Source organism: Cibotium barometz, chromosome 2, assembly GCF_041138505.1.
Source record: "Cibotium barometz isolate CiBa-2024 chromosome 2, ASM4113850v1, whole genome shotgun sequence".
Taxonomy (NCBI): domain Eukaryota; kingdom Viridiplantae; phylum Streptophyta; class Polypodiopsida; order Cyatheales; family Cibotiaceae; genus Cibotium; species Cibotium barometz.
The window spans coordinates 41,308,756-41,318,941 of record NC_141047.1 but is presented as its reverse complement, the minus strand read 5'-3'; the positions used below and the strand labels follow the sequence as shown (position 1 = coordinate 41,318,941).

The 10,186-nt window shown below is 44.8% G+C and overlaps 1 pseudogene; it reads right to left on the bottom strand.

The window, feature by feature from the left end:
• Positions 1–7,096: 7,096 nt before the first annotated feature.
• On the bottom strand, positions 7,097–9,979 carry LOC147641077 (adenosylhomocysteinase-like; annotated as a pseudogene).
• Positions 9,980–10,186: the final 207 nt, after the last annotated feature.

Sequence of the window (10,186 nt, the reverse complement as noted above, 5' to 3'; positions counted from 1 at the left end):
AAATTGACGTTACTTTTAGATCCAATATAATTTGATAAAACTCTCTTATATGGGCCTAGTGCATTGTCTAAGAAATAAATTTTCTTTGTATACAAAGTTGATCCAATGGTTGAATTTAAGCATATTTTGATAATAACACTAGTAGGCAAATGGAGTCCATGGCCATAGAAGAGGTTTATAGAAAGCAAAGATGTCTCTAGATTTAGACAGGAATCCAACAATCCAAACGGTCAAATTTTAGATGGTAGTGAGTACTATAATTTATCGGTTTACTTCATTTGATAAAAGTGAAATTTATGTCTATTTATGGACTAAAATTTTCTTTCTTTGGATGAAAATTTCACTTTGTCAGAAATGTCAGTGTGTTTATGGAATTTTGGATTCTAGAATCCACTTTGTTAATAAAGTGGATTCCAGATGTCCGATTGAGCTCGTTAGTGATCAGTGCAAATATTTTGTGAATGAAGTCATCTGCCTATTGGTCACCTAGCACTTGATCATTCATAAGAAGTCCACTACAAGCCAATGGTCAAGAAGAGTCCACAAAAAAAATCCTACAAGAAGCTGAATGAACATCGCACAAATTGGGATTAAAAATTGTATTCGGCATTATGGGCATTCCGCAATGCCTATAAGGTCTCTACATGGATGACTCCGTTCAAACTGGTATATGGCACTGAAGAAGTGGTGCCAATGGAGTGCTAGATTGGTGCTAATGGAGTTCCAGATTGCCTATAAGGTCTCTATAGGAATGAACATCGCACAGATTGGGAAGAAACTATATTCGACATTATGGGCATTCCGCACTGCCTATAAGGTCTTTACAGGGATGACTCCATTCAAACTGGTATATGGCACTAAAGCAGTGGTGCCAATGGAGTTCCTGGTACCCAGTCTCAGGATCACCGCAGTAGAAAAATTGAGTCGGGAGGAATCCCTTCAGCAGCAAACAACTAGATCATCTCATGCAGTTGGATGATGACAAACAACTAGATCATCTCATGCAGTTGGATGATGACAAACTCACCTAACATATGGATCTGTTGTTTCTTCAAATCTTCCCATAGATGTTGAGTTTCTCCCTCTACTACCTTGATCAGACTTTCTGCCTTTCATGGTGTCTCCACACTTTCCTTAGGGCTTATTTTGTCCCATTTCTTTGACACTTCTCCCCCCTGATCCATCACTTTGTTGAGATATCGAGCTCGTCTAGTGAGGCGGTGGCCACTGATGACCCACCTGGGGGATAGGCCCCACACTTACACCACTGGCATGGTTGGTGAGATCTTGGGTGATATGCGGCCGGTGGGATGACAGGCTGTGTGACAGCCATTCTAGAGACTGGCATAGTTATAGCGCCAGCTCATTTAGTCGGGTTCACACTATAGAGAACCCGTGTATGTATTGGTTGAGTACCTTTCATATTGTGTGTACTCTTATCTTGTATATGGGTGTTGAGTGTTGAGTAGAGAAGAAGAAGATTTTCAGCCTCTCACCTTGTGTGTTCTCTATTAGGATTTTGTGAGTGTGTGTGTGTGCTTGCAAGAGCTCAAGCTCTCTTCCCCCCTACATCTTTTCATGGTATCAGAGCCTGGTACACTCGTGCTAAGGGCTGAGCTGCAAGCAAGAGAACCACAGGAAGTGGTGCGAGGGTAAGAGCTTCAACTACTCTTCCCTATTGTGTTGGTGACTACACCCTTGTCGGGAGCTCTACGGGAGGCACCGGCAAACGGTCTCTGATTGAGGAGCTTTCTTCGCGGGAGTAAAGCTATAGGGCAACTATACAGTCCTTCGGACTAAAATTTTCGGGCCAAAAACGCGTTTCGGGCGCGTTTGGACCTCCGTTTTTCAGAAAGCAGGCAATTTCGAGCACTGCGGGTAAGTCATCGATTCTCTGCAGAACTCTGTTTTAAGAACTGCAGGAAGACAAATTGACTGTGCAGACACTGTGGGTGCTGCAAAGAGGTCTACAGTTGCCATTGGGTGTATGTATGTACATTGACGTCACTGGTTGTGACATTTGAGAGTACGACAGTACCACTGTGCAGAAAATACAGCAATTTGTGCAGAAAAACCAGAGTGCAGTTTCTGGTAAAATTGTGTGTTTGGCAAGATGTCTAATGATGGCATAACACAGATTGTGGCTGAGAAGCTGGATAAGAATAACTTCCATGCTTGGAGGTTCAGGTTGACGAATTTCCTGATGGGAAAAGGCTATTGGGACTACATAGAAGGTGAGCATGAAGAGGCACCGGAGATACCGGATATAAATCCGACTGCTGCAGATGTGAAAGAGTTTAAAGACTGGAACCAAGGAGCCAGGAAGGTTATGTATTGGCTTTCCATTAGTATACATGACACCATGATTGGGCACATTCAGGATGCCAAGTCCCCCAAGGAGGCGTGGGACACCTTGGTAAAGCTCTATGTAACAAATACCAAGGCACGTAAGATTGAGTTGAAGAATGAACTTCATACTGTGGAGAAAAAGAGCATGTCTGTGAATGACTATGCGCTGAAGATAAAGTGTATTGTGGAATCCCTTGCATCTATTGGTGTGTCAGTAGATGATGATGACAAGGTGGAAGTCTGTCTACGTGGTCTTGGGCCACAATACAAGGCGTTCAAGACGTCTATTCAGACTCGGGAAAACATTCCCAACTTTATAGATTTGGTGTCTATGCTGAGAAGAGCTTGGGTGAAGACCAACAGTCTTCACAAAGCAAAAACAGTTCAGAGCAACAGGCCTTCTACACGAGTTCAGGAAGAGGACGAGGTAGAGGAGGCCGTGGACGCGATCAAGGAGGTGACCGAACAGGTAATCAGAATTATGGCCAGCAGCAGCAGCAGCAACAACAGTCCCAGAATCAACAACAACAACAACAACAACACGCAGGTGGAAGAGGCAAATTCAGAGGCAGGGGGAGTCAAAGAGGCCGTGGAAATTGGCAAAGGCAATATAATGATGCACGTGAATGCTATTATTGTGGTAAGCCTGGACATGTGCAGTCAGAATGTTATAAGAAGCAGGCTGACATGCAAAATGGGAAAGTGCAGCAAAACAACTATGCATCCTCAAGCAGAAATAATGAGGATAATGAAAGGTTGTTTGTTATGCAGCATGTTGTGAATGCCATGTCTGAAAATGTTGATGCAGCACAAAAAGATAATGTATGGTATGTGGATTCAGGCGCTTCGAACCACATGTGACGAGTCATGGGGAGTGGTTCAAGGAAATGAAAAACCCGGAAAGACCAGGTTTTGTGGAAACAGGGGATGACACTGCTCATCCAATTGCCCACGTGTTGGAGATGTGCCATTGTCTATGCAGGATGGCAAAGTGAAGTACCTTGCAGATGTACTTCATGTACCGAACATAACAAAGAATCTGGTTTCAGTTGGCCAGATGGTTGAGCAGGGTTTGCAGGTTCGGTTTAACCTTGATGGATGTTATGTTGAAGATTTTAAAGACAAGTGCAGGTTGGTTGCAAAAGGCAACAGAGTAGGCAGAATGTTTACATTAAATGTAGACATGCCTGAAATGAGTGCTGCGATGTTTGCAAATGGTTCAGGAATTGTTGCAAACACAGACATATGGCATAAAAGAATTGGACATGTGAATGTGCAGAGATTGAAGTCTATGCAGACAAAAGGAATTGTGACAGGGCTGCCAAAGTTTAAAGTGGAAGGTATGCATAAAATCTGTGAAGCATGCCAATTTGGGAAGCAAACAAAGCATGTGTTTCCACGTAACAGATATGTGAGCAGAAATGCACTAGATGTTGTGCATTCAGATGTATGAGGTCCTACGAAGACCATATCTATGGGAGGCTGTAGGTATTATGTGACTTTCATTGATGACCACACAAGGAAAGTGTGGGTATATTTCATGAAAGAGAAGAGTGAGGTGTTCACTCACTTTCAGAATTTCAGAGTTTTGGTTGAAAAGCAAACAGGAAAATATGTCAAGTGCCTAAGGTCAGATGGAGGGGGAGAATACTTCTCCAATGAGTTCTCTGAATTTTTGAAGAAGAATGGTATTCGGAGACAGTTCACATGCAGATACACTCCGCAGCAAAATGGAGTTGCTGAGCGAAAAAACAGGCACATTGCTGAGATTGCGCGAGCATTGATGGAAGAGAAGAATATGCCGCATTGCTATTGGGCTGAGGCTGTTTCTACAGCAGTATACATCATGAATAGGACTCCAACTGCAGCCATACATGATGTAACTCTAGAGGAGAGGTTTACTGGCAGAAAACCAGATTTGTCTCATCTGAAAGTCTTTGGATGCATTGCATATGTGCATGTGCCAGATGAGCTGAGAACTAAGCTGGACCCGAAAGCTGAAAAATGTGTGTTTATTGGATATTCCCTTGAGCAAAAGAGATACAGGTGTTATAACCCTGCTACACGTGAGCTGAGGGTAAGCAGGGATGTTGTGTTTGATGAGATGAGCAGCTAGTATGTTGCTGAAAAAGAAGCTGTTGGGGCTGATGTGAGTGGAAGTGTGGTTGCACAGAATGCAGGTCAGCAATCACAGTCTTTGAGTGGACCAGGAGAGTCCTCATCTAGTGGGTCTGTTGATAGACCATGGAGTGGCAGGCTGCGTCATAATACCAGTCCTGCAAATGTGATTACTACATCACGTAAAGGAAAAGAAAAAGTGGTTGAGCCCCTTGGTATGCCTGACATTTCTGCAGGGCATTCTCATGTCGATGGAGAGTCTAGTGGCTCAAATATGAGCCTTGATGAGGAGCTTGGGATTCCAGCTATGAGAACACCTGGTGTAAAGAAGTCTATGGAAGCCATGAATGAAAAGCTACGAAGATCAGGGAGAGTGAAGAACCCTGTGCAGAGATTTACATATGATGGTTATGTGGCACATCACTATGCATATATGGCAAAGGTTGTGCAGGTTGTTGAGCCCACATGCATTGATGAGGCTGTTGGAAATGTGTGTTGGGAGAAAGCTATGGATGAGGAGATGGATGCACTATATGGAAATGAAACTTGGGATTTAGTGCAATTGCCTGAAGGCAAGAAAGCTATTGGATGCAAGTGGGTGTACAAAGTAAAACATAACAGTGATGGAAGCATAAACAGGTACAAGGCTAGATTGGTAGCCAAAGGATATGCGCAGACATATGGGATTGATTATGAGGAAACTTTCAGCCCAGTTGCCAAGATGGCAACGGTGAGAGTTGTGATAGCAGTGGCTGCGTCAAAGCAATGGTCTTTACATCAGATGGATGTAAAGAATGCATTCTTGCATGGGGATTTGCAAGAAGAGATGTATATGTTGCAGCCACCTGGTTATGAGGATGAGGGTCACCCCGAGCATGTTTGTAGGTTGAAGAAAGCCTTGTATGGCTTAAAGCAAGCACCAAGAGCATGGTCTGACAAGATTTCTGAATATCTTGTCACTATTGGCTTTCATGTAGCCAATGCAGATTTCTCGCTGTATGTGAGACATGGTGATAGAGGAGTTGTGCTTGTTGTCATCTATGTAGATGACTTGATCATTACGGGGGACCATGATGCAGAGATCTTTGATGTAAAGATCTTGCTTAGACAGAAGTTCGAGATGAAGGATCTGGGGGAGCTCAGATATTTCTTGGGCATTGAGGTGATTAGGTCACCACATGGTATTGGATTACTGCAGAGACAGTATGGCTTGGACATGTTGTCCAAGTATGGTATGACAGGCTGTAAGCCTATTTCTGTGCCATTGGATCAGAATGGCAAGTTGAGTGCAGATTCAGGAGAGATCTTGGAGGATCCTACTATGTACAGGAGCATAGTAGGAAGTTTGATCTACATGACGATCACCAGACCAGATTTGAGCTATGCTGTTGGGTTGGTGAGTCAGTTTATGCAGGTTCCACGGAAACCGCATTTGGATGCAGTGAGATGCATACTGAGGTATGTGAAGTCTACTTTGCATTGTGGACTATTCTATGAGACTGGGACAGAGATATGTGTACATGGGTACACAGATGCTGATTGGGCTGGTAGTATCTCAGATAGAAGATCTACCAGTTGATTCATGTTTTCTTTGGGGAGTGCTGCTGTGACTTGGAGCAGCAAGAAGCAGCCTACGGTTGCTCTATCGAGTACAGAGGCCGAGTACAGAGGAGTTGCTATGGCAGCATGTGAGGTAGCTTGGTTGAGAAAGCTACTTGCAGATTTGGGTCTATCAGTGGATAGACAAGTTGTCATTTTCTGTGACAACATTAGCAGTATACAGTTGGCCAGGAACCCAGTCTTTCATGCTCGTACAAAGCACATAGAGATCCACTACCACTTCGTTAGAGAGAGGGTCTTGGCAGGAGATCTTGACCTTGTTTATGTCAGCACAGAGGATCAGGTAGCTGACATCTTCACCAAAGCATTGGGTACAGAGAAGCTCCGCAGATTCAGGGCTTCGCTTGGTGTACATGAGATGGAGTTGAGCTCGAGGGGGAGTGTTGAGATATCGAGCTTGTCTAGTGAGGCGGTGGCCACTACCCGCCTGGGGGATATGCCCCACACTTACACCACTGGCATGGTTGGTGAGATCTTGGGTGATATGCGGCCACTGGGATGACAGGCTGTGTGACAGCCATTCTAGAGACTGGCATAGTTATAGCGCCAGCTCATTTAGTCGGGTTCACACTATAGAGAACCCGTGTATGTATTGGTTGAGTACCTTTCATATTGTGTGTACTCTTATCTTGTATATGGGTGTTGAGTGTTGAGTAGAGAAGAAGAAGATTTTCAGCCTCTCACCTTGTGTGTTCTCTATTAGGATTTTGTGAGTGTGTGTGTGTGTGCTTGCAAGAGCTCAAGCTCTCTTCCCCCTTGCATCTTTTCACACTTCTTGGATTGGATCACCAAATTGTATTGTGACATCAGCTTCTTTGCTGAATTATTGGTCGTGCCCTTTCCTACTCCTTCTTCCATAGCCCTTCTCGAGCTTGCTGCTTTTGTACCCAATTGGACACCTGTGTCTGGACCTTGTGTTGATCCTACCGTGTGACCACCTTGTGCTTCCCTTTCTTATCCGAGGTCATTTCTTTCTCTGTCTTCGGAGTCTCGAGTTGCATTGACCTTATCACTGCCATGGCTGAGACGATTCTACGTCCTCTATGGTCGGTGGCCTGTCTACTTCCTGCTCCTCCAAAGTTGTAATTTCCATGGCATTCACCGATGGTGGGATGAAAGTCGACGCTTGGGCACCTTCTACCTCAGCTCTATGTTTCTTCCAGATTTCAGAGTCAGACTTCCGATAACCCAGTGCATATGGCAATATAAACAAGTGAAATTTAGAGCGAGGCAATGTGCACCTGGGACATCCCTGGGAGAAAATTTTAGTTTTGGGAAAAATGGAGACCTTCTGTATAGTTCGTGCGAAGACATCTCTGGGGGACAGGTTGAACTGCCGCCCCACAACTAAGGCCGGCGATTGTACCACAGTTGGTTGAGGTGATCTCCTTCCATTGTAGCATCAGTGTTGTGCATGGCAGTCCTACAAATGGCACACTAGAGAGCATTCAAGCCGCATTCCTTGGCCACATGGCCCATGATTCCGACATCTCGTACACCAAGTGCTCGATTGAACTTTTTGACGAGACTTCGCTCCTTCACTGGACAACTGAGCCATGGCCGCTACCCACAAGCAAGTTCCTTGGCCGCTTTCCCTACATTCTTGCTCTTTGACAGTGTCTTGCAGTTTTCCTCCTCATCCTCTGATTCTTCACTTGAATTTGAGACATCAGAATCCGCCTCCTCCTCCTCATCCGAAGAGTTGAAAGTGTACTTTTTCGATTTTCTTTTGCTCTTGCTGTTACTTTTGCCTTTGACATTTGTCAACAACACTCTCTCCACCCTGAGTGCTAAGTCGACCAACTGCTCCAGAGTTAGAGTTTCCAGATCCACACCAGCAAACAACAACTACCCTTTTTAGTTGCTTACTCTATCCATTTATGAAGTATAAATTGAGGATCTCTTTTGCTGGTGGCTGATTGGCTGCATCCAATCTTTGGAGGAGCTTTTGAAACTTTTTCGCATAGTCTTCTACCGTCAACTTTTTCTGGTTCATCCAACACATGCACGGAAGTCTTATCCTCCCATAATCTTTGGAGAAATGCATCCCTGATTGCATCATAGGTCGAAAAGTGAGGATACTCGTATTAAGCAACCCAGAGAGCTGCACTCTTTTGTAAGATTGGTACAAAAGTTGCCTTCTTCAGATTTTAATCAATCGGCCCGAGGACATTCACACGCCAAGCACTATCAAAGAGAAGAATGTGTACATCCCCATCCTCCAAGGATTTCCCGAAGAATTTTGGATACTTCATCGACTGCTAGTCATGGAAGCATGTTGTAGTGATGAAATCGAGGAGAGGGTGGCAGGGGGGCGGGGGGTGTGGTCGGTGTTGTGGTGGCGGTTGGTTCCCAACATCCGGAGAGGATGGACGAGTTACAGATTCTTCATCATCCTCAGAATCCTCCTCTAAGTGGAGTTATGCTGCTGGACAAACAACATTGGCAAACAATTAAGTGCATTTTTCGGTATCCGAAATGAACCATGCATTATGGCTTGTTTTTCTCCCAAGGGTGAATTCTGTTTGCTTACATTCAGTGATTTGGACTGGGCTAATAATTATGACACACTTACAAACTACCTCAGGCTTGCAAAAGTAGGATCTTGAGCTTGGGATAGAGGTTGGACACCAAGAAGTGTCTTCTAACCATATGAGGAAGAGAGTGGCTCTTGTAATACCCTCTACACTACCCACATTGCACACCCACATTGCACCCACTCCCAAAACTTATCTTCTTTCACTACTAGGAGAGTATGCTAGAGGGTTATTATGTTCATGGGTGTGTTAATCTCTCTTTCTCTCATATCCCATGTAGAGGAAGCTTTAAGCGAAACCTCCCTCTTTCTTTCTTTATCTCTTTCTCTCTTTGCAATTAATACCCTATTAGGGCTCTGGCCCTAACACTTTGGCGACCACGACCATGATCTAAGAGTCCTTGACTCTCTTACCGGCAAAGAATCTATCCTGCATGATCTTCTCTCTTGCTTCATTAATCAATGGATTTGACACTAGTGTGATTGCGCTAAAGATATTTTACCCTCGAGTACCATGGCCAGCAGACACCCAAGACAAGCATGGAGGATCTGCTGGGGGAGGAAAGATGTGACATGAAAAATTGATATCTTTGATTTTCAATTTTGTACATATTTTGATGGTTTCTCAATGGTAATATGGTGGAAGCTTGTCCAAGAAGATTGTGGCGCCCACAATGGAATAACGGCATGGTGATGCGGCGGCTTGGCGACTACCCTGATAATAGCATTCTATCTTCAAATATAATGGTTTTACTTCATTGAGGGGTTATCAATGAATGTTCTTTCTCAATGATGGACGCCGCTATTTTTTTTTTGTTGTGCTGAAGATCTCCTCATGGTTCCACGGGCACGGAAGGGAATGAAGGATCCGGGAGGGTACCATCCTTGGCAAAATCTTCTTTTGCCTTAACACCCTCATGAGGAGAGTCGCATCACCACCATCATCAACAATCAAGTATGGCCACCGCCTAGACCCCAATCAAGGGCTCTCTTAGTGCACCACCAATATTCCTATAGGGTTTCTCCCTTCCAGGCAAAGACAAAGGCACTGTCAAGAGCAATGGCACCAACGACATGGTCCTGGGTAGAGAAGATGTTGCAAGAGCACCAACGAACCTCAGCACCAAGGGCGGTTAGGGTTTCAATCAGAACAATAGTCTGAATGGTCATGTGAAGAGATCCAGTGATACGAGCTCCCTTCAAAGGCTGAGAGGGACCAAACTCAACACGACAAGACATGAGACCAGGCATTTCACCCTGAGCAAGTTCAACTTCCAGGCGGCCAAAGTCAGCTTGTGACAAGTCTCTCACGTTGAACTCAAACCCCTTGGCACCCTTCTACACAGAAAGCTCCATTTCTACAATACAGGTTGGAGAGAGCAGGAATGCACACGTCGAGCTCAAACAGGTCCTCTGCCTGCTTCACCTCCTGCCTCCGAGCTCACTGGCTATGGCGGAAGAGATCCAAAGCCATAGAGCCAACTTGGAGCCGCAGTGGGAATCCCCAAGCTAAGTCCAAGTTGCAGTTCTGATGTCGGAGGCTCCCGCCAACCGAAATTTGAG